General features: G+C 34.1%; 1 long non-coding RNA gene across 1 annotated transcript; it reads right to left on the bottom strand.

Moving 5' to 3' along the window:
• Positions 1 to 2,034: 2,034 nt before the first annotated feature.
• Positions 2,035 to 22,712, bottom strand: LOC146747355 (uncharacterized). Its single transcript, XR_014929210.1, has 2 exons — positions 22,671 to 22,712; positions 2,035 to 2,428 (listed from the first exon to the last, which is right to left on the bottom strand). It is a non-coding gene; the product is annotated as an uncharacterized LOC146747355 (long non-coding RNA).
• Positions 22,713 to 23,272: the final 560 nt, after the last annotated feature.

Raw genomic sequence — 23,272 nt, 5'->3', positions numbered from 1 at the left:
TTATTAATTTTATTTTTATGGAAATGAGTTACCTTTTTCTAAAATAAACACAATTTGATAGTAATATCACCATGCAAAAAAAAAAAAAAATAGTTTAAAATGATTGTATTTGATATAGACAGAACATGTTGGGGGAAAAAAAAATAAATCTAAAATAATAAAATCCCTGCCTAACTACCCAATAGTTTTCACTCTAATATTGGAAACACCAAATTTGTTTTTCATTGGCCTCATAATGGTTTGAGATCTTTTTAACATGATCCACATAAATAATGAGGGATGAACTGAGATTCTGTACAAACAGGTCCATGTATTTACATTTTATGTTTCTGGTTTCATGTTGACTCATTTACAGCCATGTCATTGGTGATACAAGAAGTTTACTCCTTATAGCATGTGTGTGGGCTGTCTTATGCAACACAACAATGCTGTTTTTGCACATGGTCAATTCACTCCGGTTATACGGTATGTCAGATGATACATTACCATTGCCATGCGATAAATTCATTACTTTTACCGGTTCTATCAGTCTGATGGAATTGATGTCATCATTGATAACTCTATGAAGTACAATTACATTCCATATAGTCTCTTTGCACCTACTTTATTTCTTATTCATTCTGAATGGACAGTTGGATGAACATACAATAGCCTAAAAGTAAGGGGGTATATTTGTACAACACCCTGTAACTTTGCATGATATGGGTCTATAATACTGTCTGGTAAACAGTTAACTACTGGTTTTGTACAGTTTATTGTTGCTACACATATACTTATTGAAAACAAGATATAGTATTTTCGGCAATATGACTACTACCAAATTGGTTGGTGGTGATATCTATCATTTGGGTCTTCTGTCGACACTTATCTGCTTTTGCACCACTCGTCGTTCCATGCACATCATACCAGATTTAATCATGACACTCCGTTTACAACACTAATTTACCTCATTATAATGTGCATAACCTGTGTTTTCATTGAGAGGATGCTTGAATGCACGGTAGTGCTTTCAGCATCCTCTCACTAGTTATTTACAATGTGCCTCAAGATTTAATTTATGGAAAGTCCAATCATATCCAAAGCATTTCAAAAATGTTCTTCCTATTGAACATTCCTCTACTCAACACCTTACTCAAATCAATCATTCATTCATTGCAATATATAATCCTTACCACTTGTTTTTTTATTTTCTTCCAGGCGAGATAATTCAACCATCACCTGTATCTCCTATTGGTTCAACTTTTTACATTATTCTTACTCGAATTTTTTTGTAAACTTGTTGTATATTGATGGTTAAGATAAAAAATAAAAACTTTATTTTTTCCTTGTTCATCACAGACGTTTATTCTATTCACACTATTTTTACATGGTTGTCTTCCAAATAGTCATGCTGAGTGATGTCTAATAGCAGCTGGCCAAATTACAATCGAGTGGTGGGTGGGTCACAGTCAAGTACAAATAAGCCATTCACTGCCAAAGAACAAATATAATCATTCTTTCCGATCAAGTACGTTAACCCTCTTGATTCAAATGACATAACCAAAAGACGCAAGACATCACCTACTTCCTATAACACACAACACCATTCTCACATAATTGTTCATACATGTATACATTGTCACAGCAAAATCAATTACATAAATTTACCAACAGCTCCAGAAAATCATCTGCCCATATTAACTATAGCCTCTTTTGTAATCCCTCTAATACTTCTATTTTGTGTTTCAATTACATAATGTTAGTCCAAAAATGTCAGCTTCTATTTGAAATACACACATCATTTTATTAGGATCTCCCACCTAAAAATTGTTACGCCGGCAACACACGCTATGTGACGCCACGATCTGACACCGTACTTTAACCACGTATGCACCTGCACGTGGCCAAAATAAGAACGGTTGGTACAGCCTTCACGTTTTGTCACACAACAATATATTGCCTTATGTTACAATCCCGGACGAGCCCCCATGTTATTACGTTCAGACGCTGGTACTCGACTCGTATAACAAATAAAACGCCCGAACGCAAGCAGTGTGCAAGATAGTACAGTAGTATATTTTCAATGGCCTATTGAAATGTCACATAACTTTGTGTGCTACACCACACCTCAAACAAAAATGCTAGCAGTAACATACATCCAATATAGACTTCCGTTTAAAAACGGCAAAAAGAACAAACAGTCAAAATTAACAATACTTATCAAATCAAAGAGTTCGTTCTGTGCTGGCCTGTCACTCCGTCGTCTTCGAACTTTTGTCACGACTCCCAGGTGGTGTCAATCTTCATTCATTCATCTCCGTCGAAGCGTACCAAGTTTCAGCTCACACGTGGACTTCTTCCAGATTCTTCCAACACGTCACCGGAATGAAAACACAAGCCAGACCGGACAGCTAACAATGTTCAAGAACAATCCCCATTTCCTAATAAACTGATAAACCAGTCAGTGATACTGGTAAAAATTATAGTGCTATCAGTTCACCGTCTATTTGGAGTCTTCTTGCTATCAGTCTACCGTCTAATTGCCGTCTACCTCGTCAACGTAAAACAAAAGGCTTTTATAGCCAAAGCAGACTCCCTAACTCAGTACAAATAAATATGCAAAATAGGGATAAATTGACAAAAGAACACAACATAAAGCGACCGAGGACAATACGACGTTTCAATAAAACCCCAACTACAAATTACACAAATAATAAATACATAAAAATAAACACAAACGTAACATCCATACATGATACGAGTAGATTAGTACAGACAATGATGTTTGCCCATACATGATACGAGTAGATTGGTACATACATTGGTGTTTGTCCATACATGATACGAGTATATTGTAAAGACATTGGTGTTTGTCCATACATGATACGAGTAGATTAGTACAGACATTGGTGTTTGTCCATACATAATACGAGTAGATTGGTACATACATTGGTGTTTGTCCATACATAATACGAGTAGATTAGTACAGACATTGGTGTTTGTCCATACATGATACGAGTATATTATAAAGACATTGGTGTTTGTCCATACATGATACGAGTAGATTAGTACATACATTGGTGTTTGTCCATACACAATACGAGTAGATTGGTACATACATTGATGTTTGTCCATACATAATACGAGTAGATTAGTACAGACATTGGTGTTTGTCCATACATAATACGAGTATATTGTAAAGACATTGGTGTTTGTCCATACATTATACGAGTAGATTAGTACAGACATTGGTGTTTGTCCATACATTATACGAGTATATTGTAAAGACATTGGTGTTTGTCCATACATTATACGAGTAGATTAGTACAGACATTGGTGTTTATCTATACATAATACGAGTAGATTGGTACAGACATTGGTGTTTGTCCATACATAATACGAGTAGATTAGTACAGACATTGGTGTTTGTCCATACATTATACGAGTATATTGTAAAGACATTGGTGTTTGTCCATACATTATACGAGTAGATTAGTACAGACATTGGTGTTTATCTATACATAATACGAGTAGATTAGTAGAGACATTGGAGTTTGTCCATACATGATACGAGTATATTGTAAAGACATTGGTGTTTGTCCATACATTATACGAGTAGATTAGTACAGACATTGGTGTTTGTCCATACATTATACGAGTATATTGTAAAGACATTGGTGTTTGTCCATACATTATACGAGTAGATTAGTACAGACATTGGTGTTTATCTATACATAATACGAGTAGATTGGTACAGACATTGGTGTTTGTCCATACATAATACGAGTAGATTAGTACAGACATTGGTGTTTGTCCATACATTATACGAGTATATTGTAAAGACATTGGTGTTTGTCCATACATTATACGAGTAGATTAGTACAGACATTGGTGTTTATCTATACATAATACGAGTAGATTAGTAGAGACATTGGAGTTTGTCCATACATGATACGAGTATATTGTAAAGACATTGGTGTTTGTCCATACATGATACGAGTAGATTAGTACAGACATTGGTGTTTGTCCATACATTATACGAGTATATTGTAAAGACATTGGTGTTTGTCCATACATTATACGAGTAGATTAGTACAGACATTGGTGTTTGTCCATACATTATACGAGTATATTGTAAAGGCATTGGTTATTGTCCATACATTATACGAGTAGATTAGTACAGACATTGGTGTTTGTCCATACATTATACGAGTAGATTGGTACATACATTGGTGTTTGTCCATACATGATACGAGTATATTGTAAAGACATTGGTGTTTGTCCATACATTATACGAGTAGATTAGTACAGACATTGGTGTTTGTCCATACATTATACGAGTATATTGTAAAGACATTGGTGTTTGTCCATACATTATACGAGTAGAATAGTACAGACATTGGTGTTTGTCCATACATGATACGAGTATATTGTAAAGACATTGGTGTTTGTCCATACATTATACGAGTAAATTAGTACAGACATTGGTGTTTGTCCATACATTATACGAGTATATTGTAAAGACATTGGTGTTTGTCCATACATTATACGAGTAGATTAGTAAAGACATTGGTGTTTGTCCATACATGATACGAGTACATTGTAAAGACATTGGTGTTTGTCCATACATTATACGAGTAGATTAGTACAGACATTGGTGTTTGTCCATACATTATACGAGTATATTGTAAAGACATTGGTGTTTGTCCATACATTATACGAGTAGATTAGTACAGACATTGGTGTTTGTCCATACATGATACGAGTATATTGTAAAGACATTGGTGTTTGTCCATACATTATACGAGTAGATTGGTACAGACATTGGTGTTTGTCCATACATAATACGAGTAGATTAGTACAGACATTGGTGTTTGTCCATACATGATACGAGTATATTGTAAAGACATTGGTGTTTGTCCATACATTATACGAGTAGATTAGTACAGACATTGGTGTTTATCTATACATAATACGAGTAGATTGGTACAGACATTGGTGTTTGTCCATACATAATACGAGTAGATTAGTACAGACATTGGTGTTTGTCCATACATTATACGAGTATATTGTAAAGACATTGGTGTTTGTCCATACATTATACGAGTAGATTAGTACAGACATTGGTGTTTATCTATACATAATACGAGTAGATTAGTAGAGACATTGGAGTTTGTCCATACATGATACGAGTATATTGTAAAGACATTGGTGTTTGTCCATACATGATACGAGTAGATTAGTACAGACATTGGTGTTTGTCCATACATTATACGAGTATATTGTAAAGACATTGGTGTTTGTCCATACATTATACGAGTAGATTAGTACAGACATTGGTGTTTGTCCATACATTATACGAGTATATTGTAAAGGCATTGGTTATTGTCCATACATTATACGAGTAGATTAGTACAGACATTGGTGTTTGTCCATACATTATACGAGTAGATTGGTACATACATTGGTGTTTGTCCATACATGATACGAGTATATTGTAAAGACATTGGTGTTTGTCCATACATTATACGAGTAGATTAGTACAGACATTGGTGTTTGTCCATACATTATACGAGTATATTGTAAAGACATTGGTGTTTGTCCATACATTATACGAGTAGAATAGTACAGACATTGGTGTTTGTCCATACATGATACGAGTATATTGTAAAGACATTGGTGTTTGTCCATACATTATACGAGTAAATTAGTACAGACATTGGTGTTTGTCCATACATTATACGAGTATATTGTAAAGACATTGGTGTTTGTCCATACATTATACGAGTAGATTAGTAAAGACATTGGTGTTTGTCCATACATGATACGAGTATATTGTAAAGACATTGGTGTTTGTCCATACATTATACGAGTAGATTAGTACATACATTGGTGTTTGTCCATACATGATACGAGTAGATTGGTACAGACATTGGTGTTTGTCCATACATTATACGAGTAGATTAGTACAGACATTGGTGTTTGTCCATACATGATACGAGTAGATTAATACAGACATTGGTGTTTGTCCATACATGATACGAGTATATTGTAAAGACATTGGTGTTTGTCCATACATAATACGAATAGATTAGTACAGACATTGGTGTTTGTCCATACATTATACGAGTAGATTAGTACAGACATTGGTGTTTGTCCATACATTATACGAGTAGATTGTAAAGACATTGGTGTTTGTCCATACATAATACGAGTAGATTAGTACAGACATTGGTGTTTGTCCATACATTATACGAGTAGATTGGTACAGACATTGGTGTTTGTCCATACATTATACGAGTAGATTAGTACAGACATTGGTGTTTGTCCATACATGATACGAGTATATTGTAAAGACATTGGTGTTTGTCCATACATAATACGAGTAGATTAGTACAGACATTGGTGTTTGTCCATACATTATACGAGTATATTGTAAAGACATTGGTGTTTGTCCATACATTATACGAGTAGATTAGTACAGACATTGGTGTTTATCTATACATAATACGAGTAGATTGGTACAGACATTGGTGTTTGTCCATACATTATACGAGTATATTGTAAAGACATTGGTGTTTGTCCATACATTATACGAGTAGATTAGTACATACATTGGTGTTTATCTATACATAATACGAGTAGATTAGTAGAGACATTGGAGTTTGTCCATACATGATACGAGTATATTGTAAAGACATTGGTGTTTGTCCATACATGATACGAGTAGAATAGTACAGACATTGGTGTTTGTCCATACATGATACGAGTATATTGTAAAGACATTGGTGTTTGTCCATACATTATACGAGTAAATTAGTACAGAAATTGGTGTTTGTCCATACATTATACGAGTATATTGTAAAGACATTGGTGTTTGTCCATACATTATACGAGTAGATTAGTAAAGACATTGGTGTTTGTCCATACATGATACGAGTACATTGTAAAGACATTGGTGTTTGTCCATACATTATCCGAGTAGATTAGTACAGACATTGGTGTTTGTCCATACATTATACGAGTATATTGTAAAGACATTGGTGTTTGTCCATACATTATACGAGTAGATTAGTACAGACATTGGTGTTTTTCCATACATGATACGAGTATATTGTAAAGACATTGGTGTTTGTCCATACATTATACGAGTAGATTGGTACAGACATTGGTGTTTGTCCATACATAATACGAGTAGATTAGTACAGACATTGGTGTTTGTCCATACATGATACGAGTATATTGTAAAGACATTGGTGTTTGTCCATACATAATACGAGTATATTAGTACAGACATTGGTGTTTGTCCATACATGATACGAGTATATTGTAAAGACATTGGTGTTTGTCCATACATTATACGAGTAGATTAGTACATACATTGGTGTTTGTCCATACATGATACGAGTAGATTGGTACAGACATTGGTGTTTGTCCATACATTATACGAGTAGATTAGTACGGACATTGGTGTTTGTCCATACATGATACGAGTAGATTAATACAGACATTGGTGTTTGTCCATACATGATACGAGTATATTGTAAAGACATTGGTGTTTGTCCATACATAATACGAGTAGATTAGTACAGACATTGGTGTTTGTCCATACATTATACGAGTAGATTAGTACAGACATTGGTGTTTGTCCATACATGATACGAGTAGATTAGTACAGACATTGGTGTTTGTCCATACATTATACGAGTATATTGTAAAGACATTGGTGTTTGTCCATACATTATACGAGTAGATTAGTACAGACATTGGTGTTTGTCCATACATTATACGAGTATATTGTAAAGGCATTGGTTATTGTCCATACATTATACGAGTAGATTAGTACAGACATTGGTGTTTGTCCATACATTATACGAGTAGATTGGTACATACATTGGTGTTTGTCCATACATGATACGAGTATATTGTAAAGACATTGGTGTTTGTCCATACATTATACGAGTAGATTAGTACAGACATTGGTGTTTGTCCATACATTATACGAGTATATTGTAAAGACATTGGTGTTTGTCCATACATTATACGAGTAGAATAGTACAGACATTGGTGTTTGTCCATACATGATACGAGTATATTGTAAAGACATTGGTGTTTGTCCATACATTATACGAGTAAATTAGTACAGAAATTGGTGTTTGTCCATACATTATACGAGTATATTGTAAAGACATTGGTGTTTGTCCATACATTATACGAGTAGATTAGTAAAGACATTGGTGTTTGTCCATACATGATACGAGTACATTGTAAAGACATTGGTGTTTGTCCATACATTATCCGAGTAGATTAGTACAGACATTGGTGTTTGTCCATACATTATACGAGTATATTGTAAAGACATTGGTGTTTGTCCATACATTATACGAGTAGATTAGTACAGACATTGGTGTTTTTCCATACATGATACGAGTATATTGTAAAGACATTGGTGTTTGTCCATACATTATACGAGTAGATTGGTACAGACATTGGTGTTTGTCCATACATAATACGAGTAGATTGGTACAGACATTGGTGTTTGTCCATACATTATACGAGTAGATTAGTACAGACATTGGTGTTTGTCCATACATGATACGAGTATATTGTAAAGACATTGGTGTTTGTCCATACATAATACGAGTAGATTAGTACAGACATTGGTGTTTGTCCATACATTATACGAGTATATTGTAAAGACATTGGTGTTTGTCCATACATTATACGAGTAGATTAGTACAGACATTGGTGTTTATCTATACATAATACGAGTAGATTGGTACAGACATTGGTGTTTGTCCATACATTATATGAGTATATTGTAAAGACATTGGTGTTTGTCCATACATTATACGAGTAGATTAGTACATACATTGGTGTTTATCTATACATAATACGAGTAGATTAGTAGAGACATTGGAGTTTGTCCATACATGATACGAGTATATTGTAAAGACATTGGTGTTTGTCCATACATGATACGAGTAGAATAGTACAGACATTGGTGTTTGTCCATACATGATACGAGTATATTGTAAAGACATTGGTGTTTGTCCATACATTATACGAGTAAATTAGTACAGAAATTGGTGTTTGTCCATACATTATACGAGTATATTGTAAAGACATTGGTGTTTGTCCATACATTATACGAGTAGATTAGTAAAGACATTGGTGTTTGTCCATACATGATACGAGTACATTGTAAAGACATTGGTGTTTGTCCATACATTATCCGAGTAGATTAGTACAGACATTGGTGTTTGTCCATATATTATACGAGTATATTGTAAAGACATTGGTGTTTGTCCATACATTATACGAGTAGATTAGTACAGACATTGGTGTTTTTCCATACATGATACGAGTATATTGTAAAGACATTGGTGTTTGTCCATACATTATACGAGTAGATTGGTACAGACATTGGTGTTTGTCCATACATAATACGAGTAGATTAGTACAGACATTGGTGTTTGTCCATACATGATACGAGTATATTGTAAAGACATTGGTGTTTGTCCATACATAATACGAGTAGATTAGTACAGACATTGGTGTTTGTCCATACATGATACGAGTATATTGTAAAGACATTGGTGTTTGTCCATACATTATACGAGTAGATTAGTACATACATTGGTGTTTGTCCATACATGATACGAGTAGATTGGTACAGACATTGGTGTTTGTCCATACATTATACGAGTAGATTAGTACGGACATTGGTGTTTGTCCATACATGATACGAGTAGATTAATACAGACATTGGTGTTTGTCCATACATGATACGAGTATATTGTAAAGACATTGGTGTTTGTCCATACATAATACGAGTAGATTAGTACAGACATTGGTGTTTGTCCATACATTATACGAGTAGATTAGTACAGACATTGGTGTTTGTCCATACATGATACGAGTAGATTAGTACAGACATTGGTGTTTGTCCATACATTATACGAGTATATTGTAAAGGCATTGGTTATTGTCCATACATTATACGAGTAGATTAGTACAGACATTGGTGTTTGTCCATACATTATACGAGTAGATTGGTACATACATTGGTGTTTGTCCATACATGATACGAGTATATTGTAAAGACATTGGTGTTTGTCCATACATTATACGAGTAGATTAGTACAGACATTGGTGTTTGTCCATACATTATACGAGTATATTGTAAAGACATTGGTGTTTGTCCATACATTATACGAGTAGAATAGTACAGACATTGGTGTTTGTCCATACATGATACGAGTATATTGTAAAGACATTGGTGTTTGTCCATACATTATACGAGTAAATTAGTACAGAAATTGGTGTTTGTCCATACATTATACGAGTATATTGTAAAGACATTGGTGTTTGTCCATACATTATACGAGTAGATTAGTAAAGACATTGGTGTTTGTCCATACATGATACGAGTACATTGTAAAGACATTGGTGTTTGTCCATACATTATCCGAGTAGATTAGTACAGACATTGGTGTTTGTCCATACATTATACGAGTATATTGTAAAGACATTGGTGTTTGTCCATACATTATACGAGTAGATTAGTACAGACATTGGTGTTTTTCCATACATGATACGAGTATATTGTAAAGACATTGGTGTTTGTCCATACATTATACGAGTAGATTGGTACAGACATTGGTGTTTGTCCATACATAATACGAGTAGATTAGTACAGACATTGGTGTTTGTCCATACATGATACGAGTATATTGTAAAGACATTGGTGTTTGTCCATACATAATACGAGTAGATTAGTACAGACATTGGTGTTTGTCCATACATGATACGAGTATATTTTAAAGACATTGGTGTTTGTCCATACATTATACGAGTAGATTAGTACATACATTGGTGTTTGTCCATACATGATACGAGTAGATTGGTACAGACATTGGTGTTTGTCCATACATTATACGAGTAGATTAGTACGGACATTGGTGTTTGTCCATACATGATACGAGTAGATTAATACAGACATTGGTGTTTGTCCATACATGATACGAGTATATTGTAAAGACATTGGTGTTTGTCCATACATAATACGAGTAGATTAGTACAGACATTGGTGTTTGTCCATACATTATACGAGTAGATTAGTACAGACATTGGTGTTTGTCCATACATTATACGAGTAGATTGGTACAGACATTGGTGTTTGTCCATACATTATACGAGTAGATTAGTACAGACATTGGTGTTTGTCCATACATGATACGAGTATATTGTAAAGACATTGGTGTTTGTCCATACATAATACGAGTAGATTAGTACAGACATTGGTGTTTGTCCATACATTATACGAGTATATTGTAAAGACATTGGTGTTTGTCCATACATTATACGAGTAGATTAGTACAGACATTGGTGTTTGTCCATACATAATACGAGTAGATTAGTACAGACATTGGTGTTTGTCCATACATTATACGAGTATATTGTAAAGACATTGGTGTTTGTCTATACATTATACGAGTAGATTAGTACAGACATTGGTGTTTGTCCATACATGATACGAGTATATTGTAAAGACATTGGTGTTTGTCCATACATTATACGAGTAGATTGGTACAGACATTGGTGTTTGTCCATACATAATACGAGTAGATTAGTACAGACATTGGTGTTTGTCCATACATGATACGAGTATATTGTAAAGACATTGGTGTTTGTCCATACATAATACGAGTAGATTAGTACAGACATTGGTGTTTGTCCATACATGATACGAGTATATTGTAAAGACATTGGTGTTTGTCCATACATTATACGAGTAGATTAGTACATACATTGGTGTTTGTCCATACATGATACGAGAAGATTGGTACAGACATTGGTGTTTGTCCATACATTATACGAGTAGATTGTAAAGACATTGGTGTTTGTCCATACATAATACGAGTAGATTAGTACAGACATTGGTGTTTGTCCATACATTATACGAGTAGATTGGTACAGACATTGGTGTTTGTCCATACATTATACGAGTAGATTAGTACAGACATTGGTGTTTGTCCATACATTATACGAGTAGATTGGTACAGACATTGGTGTTTGTCCATACATTATACGAGTAGATTAGTACAGACATTGGTGTTTGTCCATACATAATACGAGTAGATTAGTACAGACATTGGTGTTTGTCCATACATAATACGAGTAGATTAGTACAGACATTGGTGTTTGTCCATACATGATACGAGTATATTGTAAAGACATTGGTGTTTGTCTATACATTATACGAGTAGATTAGTACATACATTGGTGTTTGTCCACACATGATACGAGTATATTGTAAAGACATTGGTGTTTGTCCATACATAATACGAGTAGATTAGTACAGACATTGGTGTTTGTCCATACATGATACGAGTATATTGTAAAGACATTGGTGTTTGTCCATACATTATACGAGTAGATTAGTAAAGACATTGGTGTTTGTCCATACATGATACGAGTACATTGTAAAGACATTGGTGTTTGTCCATACATTATACGAGTAGATTAGTACAGACATTGGTGTTTGTCCATACATTATACGAGTATATTGTAAAGACATTGGTGTTTGTCCATACATTATACGAGTAGATTAGTACAGACATTGGTGTTTTTCCATACATGATACGAGTATATTGTAAAGACATTGGTGTTTGTCCATACATTATACGAGTAGATTGGTACAGACATTGGTGTTTGTCCATACATAATACGAGTAGATTAGTACAGACATTGGTGTTTGTCCATACATGATACGAGTATATTGTAAAGACATTGTGTTTGTCCATACATAATACGAGTAGATTAGTACAGACATTGGTGTTTGTCCATACATGATACGAGTATATTGTAAAGACATTGGTGTTTGTCCATACATTATACGAGTAGATTAGTACATACATTGGTGTTTGTCCATACATGATACGAGTAGATTGGTACAGACATTGGTGTTTGTCCATACATAATACGAGTAGATTAGTACAGACATTGGTGTTTGTCCATACATGATACGAGTATATTGTAAAGACATTGGTGTTTGTCCATACATAATACGAGTAGATTAGTACAGACATTGGTGTTTGTCCATACATGATACGAGTATATTGTAAAGACATTGGTGTTTGTCCATACATTATACGAGTAGATTAGTACATACATTGGTGTTTGTCCATACATGATACGAGAAGATTGGTACAGACATTGGTGTTTGTCCATACATTATACGAGTAGATTGTAAAGACATTGGTGTTTGTCCATACATAATACGAGTAGATTAGTACAGACATTGGTGTTTGTCCATACATTATACGAGTTGATTGGTACAGACATTGGTGTTTGTCCATACATTATACGAGTAGATTAGTACAGACATTGGTGTTTGTCCATACATTATACGAGTAGATTGGTACAGACATTGGTGTTTGTCCATACATTATACGAGTAGATTAGTACAGACATTGGTGTTTGTCCATACATAATACGAGTAGATTAGTACAGACATTGGTGTTTGTCCATACATAATACGAGTAGATTAGTACAGACATTGGTGTTTGTCCATACATGATACGAGTATATTGTAAAGACATTGGTGTTTGTCTATACATTATACGAGTAGATTAGTACAGACATTGGTGTTTGTCCACACATGATACGAGTATATTGTAAAGACATTGGTGTTTGTCCATACATAATACGAGTAGATTAGTACAGACATTGGTGTTTGTCCATACATGATACGAGTATATTGTAAAGACATTGGTGTTTGTCCATACATTATACGAGTAGATTAGTAAAGACATTGGTGTTTGTCCATACATGATACGAGTACATTGTAAAGACATTGGTGTTTGTCCATACATTATACGAGTAGATTAGTACAGACATTGGTGTTTGTCCATACATTATACGAGTATATTGTAAAGACATTGGTGTTTGTCCATACATTATACGAGTAGATTAGTACAGACATTGGTGTTTTTCCATACATGATACGAGTATATTGTAAAGACATTGGTGTTTGTCCATACATTATACGAGTAGATTGGTACAGACATTGGTGTTTGTCCATACATAATACGAGTAGATTAGTACAGACATTGGTGTTTGTCCATACATGATACGAGTATATTGTAAAGACATTGTGTTTGTCCATACATAATACGAGTAGATTAGTACAGACATTGGTGTTTGTCCATACATGATACGAGTATATTGTAAAGACATTGGTGTTTGTCCATACATTATACGAGTAGATTAGTACATACATTGGTGTTTGTCCATACATGATACGAGTAGATTGGTACAGACATTGGTGTTTGTCCATACATTATACGAGTAGATTAGTACAGACATTGGTGTTTGTCCATACATGATACGAGTAGATTAATACAGACATTGGTGTTTGTCCATACATGATACGAGTATATTGTAAAGACATTGGTGTTTGTCCATACATAATACGAGTAGATTAGTACAGACATTGGTGTTTGTCCATACATTATACGAGTAGATTAGTACAGACATTGGTGTTTGTCCATACATTATACGAGTAGATTGGTACAGACATTGGTGTTTGTCCATACATTATACGAGTAGATTAGTACAGACATTGGTGTTTGTCCATACATAATACGAGTAGATTAGTACAGACATTGGTGTTTGTCCATACATAATACGAGTATATTGTAAAGACATTGGTGTTTGTCCATACATTATACGAGTAGATTAGTACAGACATTGGTGTTTGTCCATACATAATACGAGTAGATTAGTACAGACATTGGTGTTTGTCCATACATAATACGAGTAGATTAGTACAGACATTGGTGTTTGTCCATACATGATACGAGTATATTGTAAAGACATTGGTGTTTGTCCATACATTATACGAGTAGATTAGTACATACATTGGTGTTTGTCCATACATGATACGAGTAGATTGGTACAGACATTGGTGTTTGTCCATACATTATACGAGTAGATTAGTACAGACATTGGTGTTTGTCCATACATGATACGAGTAGATTAATACAGACATTGGTGTTTGTCCATACATGATACGAGTATATTGTAAAGACATTGGTGTTTGTCCATACATAATACGAGTAGATTAGTACAGACATTGGTGTTTGTCCATACATTATACGAGTAGATTAGTACAGACATTGGTGTTTGTCCATACATTATACGAGTAGATTGGTACAGACATTGGTGTTTGTCCATACATTATACGAGTAGATTAGTACAGACATTGGTGTTTGTCCATACATAATACGAGTAGATTAGTACAGACATTGGTGTTTGTCCATACATAATACGAGTATATTGTAAAGACATTGGTGTTTGTCCATACATTATACGAGTAGATTAGTACAGACATTGGTGTTTGTCCATACATAATACGAGTAGATTAGTACAGACATTGGTGTTTGTCCATACATTATACGAGTAGAATAGTTCAGATATTGGTGTTTGTCCATACATGATACGAGTATATTGTAAAGACATTGGTGTTTGTCCATACATTATACGAGTAAATTAGTACAGACATTGGTGTTTGTCCATACATTATACGAGTATATTGTAAAGACATTGGTGTTTGTCCATACATTATACGAGTATATTGTAAAGACATTGGTGTTTGTCCATACATTATACGAGTAGATTAGTACAGACATTGGTGTTTATCTATACATAATACGAGTAGATTGGTACAGACATTGGTGTTTGTCCATACATAATACGAGTAGATTAGTACAGACATTGGTGTTTGTCCATACATTATACGAGTAGAATAGTTCAGACATTGGTGTTTGTCCATACATGATACGAGTATATTGTAAAGACATTGGTGTTTGTCCATACATTATACGAGTAAATTAGTACAGACATTGGTGTTTGTCCATACATGATACGAGTATATTGTAAAGACATTGGTGTTTGTCCATACATAATACGAGTAGATTAGTACAGACATTGGTGTTTGTCCATACATGATACGAGTATATTGTAAAGACATTGGTGTTTGTCCATACATTATACGAGTAAATTAGTACAGACATTGGTGTTTGTCCATACATGATACGAGTATATTGTAAAGACATTGGTGTTTGTCCATACATAATACGAGTAGATTAGTACAGACATTGGTGTTTGTCCATACATGATACGAGTATATTGTAAAGACATTGGTGTTTGTCCATACATTATACGAGTAGATTAGTACATACATTGGTGTTTGTCCATACATGATACGAGTAGATTGGTACAGACATTGGTGTTTGTCCATACATTATACGAGTAGATTAGTACAGACATTGGTGTTTGTCCATACATGATACGAGTAGATTAATACAGACATTGGTGTTTGTCCATACATGATACGAGTATATTGTAAAGACATTGGTGTTTGTCCATACATAATACGAGTAGATTAGTACAGACATTGGTGTTTGTCCATACATTATACGAGTAGATTAGTACAGACATTGGTGTTTGTCCATACATTATACGAGTAGATTGGTACAGACATTGGTGTTTGTCCATACATTATACGAGTAGATTAGTACAGACATTGGTGTTTGTCCATACATAATACGAGTAGATTAGTACAGACATTGGTGTTTGTCCATACATAATACGAGTATATTGTAAAGACATTGGTGTTTGTCCATACATTATACGAGTAGATTAGTACAGACATTGGTGTTTGTCCATACATAATACGAGTAGATTAGTACAGACATTGGTGTTTGTCCATACATTATACGAGTAGAATAGTTCAGATATTGGTGTTTGTCCATACATGATACGAGTATATTGTAAAGACATTGGTGTTTGTCCATACATTATACGAGTAAATTAGTACAGACATTGGTGTTTGTCCATACATTATACGAGTATATTGTAAAGACATTGGTGTTTGTCCATACATTATACGAGTATATTGTAAAGACATTGGTGTTTGTCCATACATTATACGAGTAGATTAGTACAGACATTGGTGTTTATCTATACATAATACGAGTAGATTGGTACAGACATTGGTGTTTGTCCATACATAATACGAGTAGATTAGTACAGACATTGGTGTTTGTCCATACATTATACGAGTAGAATAGTTCAGACATTGGTGTTTGTCCATACATGATACGAGTATATTGTAAAGACATTGGTGTTTGTCCATACATTATACGAGTAAATTAGTACAGACATTGGTGTTTGTCCATACATTATACGAGTATATTGTAAAGACATTGGTGTTTGTCCATACATTATACGAGTAGATTAGTAAAGACATTGGTGTTTGTCCATACATGATACGAGTACATTGTAAAGACATTGGTGTTTGTCCATGCATTATACGAGTAGATTAGTACAGACATTGGTGTTTGTCCATACATTATACGAGTATATTGTAAAGACATTGGTGTTTGTCCATACATTATACGAGTAGATTAGTACAGACATTGGTGTTTGTCCATACATGATACGAGTATATTGTAAAGACATTGGTGTTTGTCCATACATTATACGAGTAGATTGGTACAGACATTGGTGTTTGTCCATACATAATACGAGTAGATTAGTACAGACATTGGTGTTTGTCCATACATGATACGAGTATATTGTAAAGACATTGGTGTTTGTCCATACATAATACGAGTAGATTGGTACAGACATTGGTGTTTGTCCATACATAATACGAGTAGATTAGTACAGACATTGGTGTTTGTCCATACATTATACGAGTATATTGTAAAGACATTGGTGTTTGTCCATACATTATACGAGTAGATTAGTACAGACATTGGTGTTTATCTATACATAATACGAGTAGATTAGTAGAGACATTGGAGTTTGTCCATACATGATACGAGTATATTGTAAAGACATTGGTGTTTGTCCATACATGATACGAGTAGATTAGTACAGACATTGGTGTTTGTCCATACATTATACGAGTATATTGTAAAGACATTGGTGTTTGTCCATACATTATACGAGTAGATTAGTACAGACATTGGTGTTTGTCCATACATTATACGAGTATATTGTAAAGGCATTGGTTATTGTCCATACATTATACGAGTAGATTAGTACAGACATTGGTGTTTGTCCATACATTATACGAGTAGATTGGTACATACATTGGTGTTTGTCCATACATGATACGAGTATATTGTAAAGACATTGGTGTTTGTCCATACATTATACGAGTAGATTAGTACAGACATTGGTGTTTGTCCATACATTATACGAGTATATTGTAAAGACATTGGTGTTTGTTCATACATTATACGAGTAGAATAGTACAGACATTGGTGTTTGCCCATACATGATACGAGTATATTGTAAAGACATTGGTGTTTGTCCATACATTATACGAGTAAATTAGTACAGACATTGGTGTTTGTCCATACATTATACGAGTATATTGTAAAGACATTGGTGTTTGTCCATACATTATACGAGTAGATTAGTAAAGACATTGGTGTTTGTCCATACATGATACGAGTAGATTAGTACAGACATTGGTGTTTGTCCATACATGATACGAGTAGATTAGTACATACATTGGTGTTTATCTATACATAATACGAGTAGATTAGTACATACATTGGTGTTTATCTATACATAATACGAGTAGAATAGTACAGACATTGGTGTTTGCCCATACATGATACGAGTATATTGTAAAGACATTGGTGTTTGTCCATACATAATACGAGTAGATTAGTACAGACATTGGTGTTTGTCCATACATTATACGAGTAGAATAGTTCAGACATTGGTGTTTGTCCATACATGATACGAGTATATTGTAAAGACATTGGTGTTTGTCCATACATTATACGAGTAAATTAGTACAGACATTCGTGTTTGTCCATACATTATACGAGTATATTGTAAAGACATTGGTGTTTGTCCATACATTATACGAGTATATTGTAAAGACATTGGTGTTTGTCCATACATTATACGAGTAGATTAGTACAGACATTGGTGTTTATCTATACATAATACGAGTAGATTGGTACAGACATTGGTGTTTGTCCATACATAATACGAGTAGATTAGTACAGACATTGGTGTTTGTCCATACATTATACGAGTAGAATAGTTCAGACATTGGTGTTTGTCCATACATGATACGAGTATATTGTAAAGACATTGGTGTTTGTCCATACATTATACGAGTAAATTAGTACAGACATTGGTGTTTGTCCATACATGATACGAGTATATTGTAAAGACATTGGTGTTTGTCCATACATAATACGAGTAGATTAGTACAGACATTGGTGTTTGTCCATACATGATACGAGTATATTGTAAAGACATTGGTGTTTGTCCATACATTATACGAGTAAATTAGTACAGACATTGGTGTTTGTCCATACTTGATACGAGTATATTGTAAAGACATTGGTGTTTGTCCATACATAATACGAGTAGATTAGTACAGACATTGGTGTTTGTCCATACATGATACGAGTATATTGTAAAGACATTGGTGTTTGTCCATACATTATACGAGTAGATTAGTACATACATTGGTGTTTGTCCATACATGATACGAGTAGATTGGTACAGACATTGGTGTTTGTCCATACATTATACGAGTAGATTAGTACAGACATTGGTGTTTGTCCATACATGATACGAGTAGATTAATACAGACATTGGTGTTTGTCCATACATGATACGAGTATATTGTAAAGACATTGGTGTTTGTCCATACATAATACGAGTAGATTAGTACAGACATTGGTGTTTGTCCATACATTATACGAGTAGATTAGTACAGACATTGGTGTTTGTCCATACATTATACGAGTAGATTGGTACAGACATTGGTGTTTGTCCATACATTATACGAGTAGATTAGTACAGACATTGGTGTTTGTCCATACATAATACGAGTAGATTAGTACAGACATTGGTGTTTGTCCATACATAATACGAGTATATTGTAAAGACATTGGTGTTTGTCCATACATTATACGAGTAGATTAGTACAGACATTGGTGTTTGTCCATACATAATACGAGTAGATTAGTACAGACATTGGTGTTTGTCCATACATTATACGAGTAGAATAGTTCAGATATTGGTGTTTGTCCATACATGATACGAGTATATTGTAAAGACATTGGTGTTTGTCCATACATTATACGAGTAAATTAGTACAGACATTGGTGTTTGTCCATACATTATACGAGTATATTGTAAAGACATTGGTGTTTGTCCATACATTATACGAGTATATTGTAAAGACATTGGTGTTTGTCCATACATTATACGAGTAGATTAGTACAGACATTGGTGTTTATCTATACATAATACGAGTAGATTGGTACAGACATTGGTGTTTGTCCATACATAATACGAGTAGATTAGTACAGACATTGGTGTTTGTCCATACATTATACGAGTAGAATAGTTCAGACATTGGTGTTTGTCCATACATGATACGAGTATATTGTAAAGACATTGGTGTTTGTCCATACATTATACGAGTAAATTAGTACAGACATTGGTGTTTGTCCATACATTATACGAGTATATTGTAAAGACATTGGTGTTTGTCCATACATTATACGAGTAGATTAGTAAAGACATTGGTGTTTGTCCATACATGATACGAGTACATTGTAAAGACATTGGTGTTTGTCCATGCATTATACGAGTAGATTAGTACAGACATTGGTGTTTGTCCATACATTATACGAGTATATTGTAAAGACATTGGTGTTTGTCCATACATTATACGAGTAGATTAGTACAGACATTGGTGTTTGTCCATACATGATACGAGTATATTGTAAAGACATTGGTGTTTGTCCATACATTATACGAGTAGATTGGTACAGACATTGGTGTTTGTCCATACATAATACGAGTAGATTAGTACAGACATTGGTGTTTGTCCATACATGATACGAGTATATTGTAAAGACATTGGTGTTTGTCCATACATAATACGAGTAGATTGGTACAGACATTGGTGTTTGTCCATACATAATACGAGTAGATTAGTACAGACATTGGTGTTTGTCCATACATTATACGAGTATATTGTAAAGACATTGGTGTTTGTCCATACATTATACGAGTAGATTAGTACAGACATTGGTGTTTATCTATACATAATACGAGTAGATTAGTAGAGACATTGGAGTTTGTCCATACATGATACGAGTATATTGTAAAGACATTGGTGTTTGTCCATACATGATACGAGTAGATTAGTACAGACATTGGTGTTTGTCCATACATTATACGAGTATATTGTAAAGACATTGGTGTTTGTCCATACATTATACGAGTAGATTAGTACAGACATTGGTGTTTGTCCATACATTATACGAGTATATTGTAAAGGCATTGGTTATTGTCCATACATTATACGAGTAGATTAGTACAGACATTGGTGTTTGTCCATACATTATACGAGTAGATTGGTACATACATTGGTGTTTGTCCATACATGATACGAGTATATTGTAAAGACATTGGTGTTTGTCCATACATTATACGAGTAGATTAGTACAGACATTGGTGTTTGTCCATACATTATACGAGTATATTGTAAAGACATTGGTGTTTGTTCATACATTATACGAGTAGAATAGTACAGACATTGGTGTTTGCCCATACATGATACGAGTATATTGTAAAGACATTGGTGTTTGTCCATACATTATACGAGTAAATTAGTACAGACATTGGTGTTTGTCCATACATTATACGAGTATATTGTAAAGACATTGGTGTTTGTCCATACATTATACGAGTAGATTAGTAAAGACATTGGTGTTTGTCCATACATGATACGAGTAGATTAGTACAGACATTGGTGTTTGTCCATACATGATACGAGTAGATTAGTACATACATTGGTGTTTATCTATACATAATACGAGTAGATTGGTAAAGACATTGGTGTTTGCCAATACATGATACGAGTATGTTGGTAAAGACATTGGTGTTTGACCATACATGATACGAGTAGATTCGTAAAACTTCCGACTTTTATCGTCAGTAAAAACATCACGTGCCTTCTAGTCTATACTGTCGGTAAGTTGTCTACTCTGAATGTTTGGTATTATATGCATTTGTCTTTTGTATATAACATGGCTCTTGTGGAATTCAGCTCTAGTAGTTGATCAATATATTTTACAAAGAAACCCCATTAATCTTGTCATGCATTTTTTGCCAACTAGCATGCAAATTGCGTGATAAAAATGTTGTTAACTGATCAGCACAAGTCAAAAGTATGGTGTACATCTTCGACTAATCCTAACAAAACATCTTCACAGTGAATACAAGCAGAGAATCCTGTATATGTTTCAGTGAATCAATGACACCCTATAAAACTCAATTACGACCCATTCCACTGAATTGCTCGTTGATATCTTATGAATAACATTTTCATTTATTACAGTACACATACTACTTAACATTTCATAGACTTCAAATTGTTCCAACAATATAACTTGAAATGGTGGCTCGAACTACTGAATGATAATATATTCTAAAAATGCATAGTTGCATCAGTCACAATCCGTTATTGAAATAGTTTGATTCGCCTTAAAAGAACCAGAAGTGTAATTTACAGATATTTAACTACTGAAATAAATAAAAAAACATGCATACAAACTAACCTGCATGAATATATCTACAAGCGATGCAACACCGACTATAACACTGTATTTATATTGTAATAGGATACCACTGTAGATCCAAGACTAGAAATCAAACCATATGTGATTATAAATACAGTATAGGTATGACATATTAACTTCATTTTATTTACAACAGAGTACTTTCCTTATGAACAAACATTGTTGATAAGAAAGAAACCAGTAAAAAGATACTGTTTGAAACAAGGAAAATGTTCTTTCTATAAAATGCTGAACGAAAACTGTCGGTTATCAAAGGACTGTTAATACAATAGAGATGAATAGTTAAGTTCACACTTTAGGGAGGGCGCTGTTCAACATGACGTCACAATGGGTGCATGAATGATGACGTCACAATTGGAACCTTGCATGAATTAACATAAATGATGACGTCGCAATGGAGTTCCGTGCATAAATTATCATAAATGACGGGGAATTTGGATGAAGATGACGTCACAATAAGATAATGTGAAAACATTTGCATACATTATCATAATTAGTCGCCAATGATAATTTGGGTGATGACGTCACAATGGAAGGTGTGAAGTAACAGGAGTAACGAGGTCGTCACGAAAAAATTAGCA

Source organism: Saccoglossus kowalevskii, chromosome 4 (genome assembly GCF_978046115.1).
Source record: "Saccoglossus kowalevskii chromosome 4, keSacKowa6.1, whole genome shotgun sequence".
Classification (NCBI taxonomy): Eukaryota; Metazoa; Hemichordata; class Enteropneusta; family Harrimaniidae; genus Saccoglossus; species Saccoglossus kowalevskii.
Note: the sequence above shows the minus strand (reverse complement) of the source record. Positions and strands in the feature narration are given on the sequence as shown.